The sequence below is a fragment of the Nannospalax galili genome, unplaced genomic scaffold (assembly GCF_000622305.1).
Source record: "Nannospalax galili isolate Female #2095 unplaced genomic scaffold, S.galili_v1.0 scaffold187, whole genome shotgun sequence".
Lineage (NCBI taxonomy): Eukaryota > Metazoa > Chordata > Mammalia > Rodentia > Spalacidae > Nannospalax > Nannospalax galili.
Window position 1 is genome coordinate 1,995,400 of NW_008357584.1, and position 6,290 is coordinate 2,001,689.

Sequence of the window (6,290 nt, forward strand, 5' to 3'; positions counted from 1 at the left end):
AATGTACATACCTGAACAGTTGTGAAAACACATACCACAATACTCAGAATCTATTCCTGACTTAATATCAAAGCACTTAAGCTAGAAGATAAAGTTAACCTGTTTTTAGTATGATAAAACAAAAATGTATCTAAAATCAGCATCTAGCAATATAATTAATAGTGAAACTTGAAGCATTCTAATTAAAGTCACGCAAAGTAATGAGGCAGAGACATCTATCATTACAAATGCAGAGATGGTAGTTCTACTGAATATAATCAAAATATATTGTATGAAGTTTTCAAAAATTCAATTCAAAAATATATATGCACTAGGCCAGGTGTGGTGGCACATACCTTTAACCCCAGTACTCCAGAGGCAGGGGCAAGTGAGTCTGAGGCAAGCCTGGTCTATATAGCAAGTTCCAGGTCAGCCAGGGCTACATTATGAGATGCTATCTCAAAAAAGAAAAAAAAACAAACAAAAAAAAAACAAAAAAGAAAACACTAAAACAAAGAACAAAAAAAGAAATATACACTGGATCTCAAAAAAATAAAACAAAAGAAATATACACTGTGTTTTTCCAGATCATTTGGACAATAAATAGGCTAATCCAGGCAGGAACATTTAGAGTAATGGAGTAAAGAGAGCTACTCCTATTATATCATATTCCTATCATATGACAGAGCAATTTAAGTGATTTTTTTTTCTGTTTTATTTGTTCTCTTACTTGATGGGAAAATGTGTCATTCATTAGAATAGAAAAGGTAGCAACATACACAAAAATACATAAAAAGTGTTGCTTGTGGAACATTCGTTTATTTATTCATTCATTCAAAAACAATGTCAGGCACTATTCTAATTTCTGAGGAAACAAGACTGAGGGTAATGGACAAGCCAATGCAGTAGACAAGAAACTATAGTTTCTCTTTGTATTCTCTGAGCAGAAGGTACAGAAAAATATATCAAAAATTAAGATCACTCAAAGGAGATTTAAGCAGGTAAATCTACAGGTGAAGAGTGAGCCATGTATTTCAGGGAAATCAAAGAAAGCTATCTGGGTTGGTATGGTCAAGCAACAGAAAGCTGGTAAAGATGGTTTCCCATTCTATAGGTATCCTCTTCACTTCAATGATGGTGTCCTTTGCTATACAGAAGCCTTTAAATTTCATGTGGTACCATTTGTCAACTGTTGCTCTTCATGTCTGTACTATTGGGGTTTGATTCAGGAAGTCCTTTCCTGTGCCTCTAAGTTCAAGTGTATTCCCTACTTTCTCCTCTGTTGATTTAGGGTATCAGGTCTTATGCTGATCCATTTGTAGCTGAGTTTTGTGCCAGGTGAAAGATAGGGATTTAGTTTCATTCTTCTACATACAGCTATTGAGTTTGACCAACACCATTTCTCGAAGTCACTGTCTTTTCGACAATGTGTACTTTTGGCCTCTTTGTCACAAGTCAGGTGGCTACAGGCGCATAGGCTTACATCCTGGTCTTCAATTCTATTCTACTGGTCCATGTGTCTGTTTTTTCCAGTACTGGGTGACTAATTTATAAACAGCTGTGAAATATGAGACTGCTAAAAGTTACATCGCAAAGTAGTCCTTAGTAAACCACAGAGCACAAAGAAGTCAGAAGGCTCTGCAACTCCAAGTTACTTTACAGAACTTCAGAGTAAAACTCTGAAAATGAAAGCACTTGACACAAGGAAGGTCACAGCAATTGAATCATCATGAGTAACATCATTGGAGTGGTTAAGGCAGAATTTGTCACTCATTGAGTAATTTTGTGGGAGAAATCCTTAGGACATGGTGACCAACTTGTGGTTATACTGAGTTCCTCAGTGCATTTAGAAGTGGGGGAAAGCCCAGGAGGTCCCCCTTCCCTTTCCTTTGGGAAGGTCTGCTCATCACAGAATAAGTACATAGCTTGCAGAGTCCCAGATCTGCACACTATGTGTGCCTCTATCACCATAGGAAGCCATCACCACTGTTCACAAACAGCTCTAAATTCCTTCTGGGTCATGTGTCCAATGTTCATGTCACCTGTCTGGGTCCAATTAGGGAAAGGTTAGCTCTAATTAAGTTTAAAGAAATGTGGTTAGTGAAAGAGGCCACAAAATGGAGCCCTCGGAACTGAGGTTTGGTAGAGACAAAGCTTCTCTGTTTTACACAGTGCCTGCTATTTTTGTGGGTTTTGAAGAGTCACTGGACAGCCCACTGCACAAGTTGTACTCTACCTGGCACTGCATGTTACAAAGATGGGTAGGATCTGAATTTCTGCATCTGGCACAGGAGAACAGAGGGGAGGCACCTCATTACAGTTGAGTTTTCCCTGGGTTGGACAAGGGAAAAAGAAAAGGTATTCAAGAAGAGATGATTCAAAATTCTACTCATATCTGAATCAGAAACAATGGGTTTAGGGCTATTTTAGCTACTGTCCCTGGCTCTCCACAATGTCCTTAAAAAAGTGCTGCAGAGGAAACCATCTGATGAGAAGAGGGAATGACTACATTGCTTCTGTCAGAAGCCATGTAGTTGCCAGGGAATACTTAGACACAGAAAAAGATTTGCAAGTCAGAAGTGTTACATCTCTTTGCTGTCCATCTCGCTGTGTTCTTCACCCTTACACAGAGACTGACACATGGTTCCCATGTCCCTTGTCAGGCAGAGAATTTGCTTTTCCTTTCAGCTCTCAGGCTATTGAGCAGTGTGTCCCAAGCTTTCATAATCTTCAACTCATGAGGCCAATTACAGCAAATTATCTGAGGTTTTCAAAAAATATGTTTATGTTTTTAAAAACTTCATTACTCAGGGACTGGAGAGATGGCTCAGCGATTAAGAGCACTGACCCACCGGCAGGCCTCTCCCCTGGGTAAGTCCATTGTGCCCTCCAAGCTTTGACTCCCCAAGCCCCATTCACCCTCCCATCTCCACCAAGTTTGGGCCCTGCCCTATTCCTTGTCTTGGGGCCCCAGACACCTGGGGAACCAATGCTGCTCCCTGGTCCTTTTCATCCAGACCGATGGAGTGCCTTCTCTGGGCCCCAGGAGATCTTCTTCTGGGCCTGGCCCCGCCCTCACCTCCCTCTGTTTCCCTGGGCCTGCAGGACGAAGGCAGGCCTCACCTCTATCCTACCCTCAGGCCTCTCTCAGGGGGTAAGTCCATTGTGCCCTCCTTGCCTTGACTCCCCCAGCCCCATTTACCCTCCCATCTCCACCGCCATTCTCTCCTCCAAGTTTGGGCCCTGCCCCATTCCTTGTCTTGTGGCTCCAGACACCTGGGGAACCAATACTGCTCCCTAATCCTTTTCATCCAGACCAATGGAGTGCCTTCTCTGGCCTCAGGAGCTCTGCTTCTGGGCCTGGCCCTCCCCTCACCTCCCTCTGCTTCCTTGGGCCTGTACCACCCCCAGCCTCTTTCTGGGACATTGGGGCTGACCTTTCCTCTTCTTGATCCTTTGCATCCAGACCAACCCAGCTCCTCAGGGCAGTCCCCAGGAGGCCTTGGGGCCTCTTCCCGCCCCATCTGATTTGCACCACTTGGTGGGACCATCACCACCTGCCCTAGACCAGCATCTTTCCTAAGGCAGGCTCCCAAGGCCAATCCAACCCCCAAATTCCTGAGGCCAAAATCATTCCTGGAGGGATCCAGACCTGAGGAGAAAGCCTGAAAACATCTGACCCTCACCTGAATTGGGCTTCTGCAGGAACTCCTGAAGGCAAAAGCAATCCGGCCACTCCAACAAAAAATCAAAAGAGAGAATCCGAAGCTTAGATGAGCCAGCTTTTCATGCCCCAAAAGTAAACCACAAAGACATATAAAGTTCACAAAAAGAGGCAAACCTAAACTTGAAGGCCTGAGTCTCACACAAGAATCAGAAACTACAAAAGAAATTCACATGTCAAAATAACAGAGAAAAAATAATAAAAAGAAAAAACAAAATAACATATCCCCACCAAATGCCAATAGTCCTCTAGAGGAGTACAGTGAGAACCCTGTACAGATAATGCAGGACATGAAACTCAAAAGAACAATATAAACATCATAAAATAATTCAGTGAATTTAAAGAACACACAAACAAGGTAATCAGAGAGATGAAGGAAGATAGGGATAAACTTCTGAATGAATTCAGAAAAGAGCTAGAAATATTGAAGAATACTCAGGCTGAAATAAAGAACGAAGTGAAACACTCCATAAGCCAATTAGAAATGACAGGAGAAAGCCTCACCAATAGGATGAATGAAATGGAAAACAGAGTATCAAGACTGGAAGTCAAAGTGGACAAACTAGACCACTCAAGGAGAGATTATGAAATATTTAAGAAATCTCAAGATTGGAATATGCAGGAATTGTGTGACACCATAAAAAGACCAAACTTACGAATCATAGGAATACAGGAAGGAGAAAGGAGAAAAGATAATGGCATGGACCAGGTCTTCAAGAGAATCATGGAAGAAAATTTCCCAAAATTAAAGAAAGACATGCCCATAACCCTCAAGTTCAGCCTTGGCAGAAGAAAAAAGAAAAATAATGTAAAAAAAGCTATTACCTTGGTTGGTGCTAACCATTGCTCCTTGCCTCTTCAGATATTTTCTGGACCAAATCCAAAAACTAACTCTAACTAATTTTAATCATTTGTTACTTTCCTTCCCTCCACATGTATACAAGCACCTATCATCCATTGAGGACCCTGTTGAGATGCATGAAGAGGGAATCCCCACTGTCTGATTGACCCCTAATCCAGCCACCCTCCCATATGTTGACCCTGTCCAGCAGGAAGTAGCAAGACAACAATGGCTCCTCTTATCCTACAACAAAAAGGGCTGGAATGTTAAGGTTTAGATAGCCCTGCCCCCTCACCAACAGGACCCCAGGGATTTCTCATGCTCCTAAGAAAAGGGAACTTAGCTGATAAACACCTATATAATTGTGGAAAGGTACAGCTATGTCAAGAATGTAAACTGAAATAAAAACGACAGGATTCAACACCCATATTTCATTAATAACTTTAAATATTAATGGACTGAACTCCCCAGTCAAAAGACACAGACTAGGTGAAAGGATTAAGAGACAAAACCCATCTTATTGTCTGCAAGAAACCCATCTCACTTTCAAGGACAGGCACTATCTTAAGGTGAGAGGATGGAAAAAACATACCAAGCAAATGGTACTAAGATAAAACCAGGCATTGTAATTCTAATATCTGACAAAATAGACATTAAACTGAAACTAATCAGAAGAGATAAAGAAGGCCACTTCATTCTGATCAAAGGAACAATAAATCAAGAGGATATTACAATCATAAACATATATTCACCAAACTCAGGTGCACCCAACTTCATAAAAACAATACTACAGTACTTTAAGACCCAGATTAACCCCAACTCATTAATAGTAGGCGACTTCAATACCACACTGTCTCCATTAGATAGGTCAAAGGGCAGAGAGTTAACAGAGAGACAGCAAAATTAAACAATACCATATATCAAATAGACTTAACAGACATCTACCGAGTATTCCACCCAAGCACCAAAGGACGTACTTTCTACGCAGCACCCCATGGAACCTTCCCCCAAATTGACCATATACTGGGGCACAAAACAAACCTCAACAAATACAAACAGATTCAAATAATTACATGCATTCTATGAGACCACAGTGCAATAAAGCTTACAATCAACACCCGAAGAAGCCCTAATCGCCACATGAACACATGGAGATTAAACAACGCACTCCTGAGTGATGAATGGGTCAAAAGAGAAATTAAGAAAGAAATAAAAGTATTCCTGGAATTAAATGAAAAGGACAGTACAACACGAAAAAACAACATGCTGAAAGCGGTACTTAGAGGGAAGTTCTAAGAGCCTACATCAAAAAATCAGAAAGAAGACAAATAAATGACTTAACATTGCACTTCAACACACTTGAAAAGCAACAGCAAATGAAACCCAAACCCTGCAGACAAGAAGAAATAACAAAAATCAGGGAAGAAATTAATGAAATTGAAACAAAGAAAACAATACAAAGAATCAACAAATCCAAGAGCTGTTTCTTTGAAAAGATAAACAAAATTGACAGACCACTAGCCCAGTTAACCAAAAGAAAGAAAGAGCACCTCCAAATTAACAAAATCAGAGATGAAAGGGGAAACATCACAACAGACACCAGAAGCATACAGAACATTATAAGGGAATACTTTAAAAACATATATGCCACCAAATTTAAAAACCTAAAAGAAATGGACAGATATGTAAAGGCATGGGAACCACCAAAACTAAACAAAGATTAACACCTTAAACTGACCCATAAAA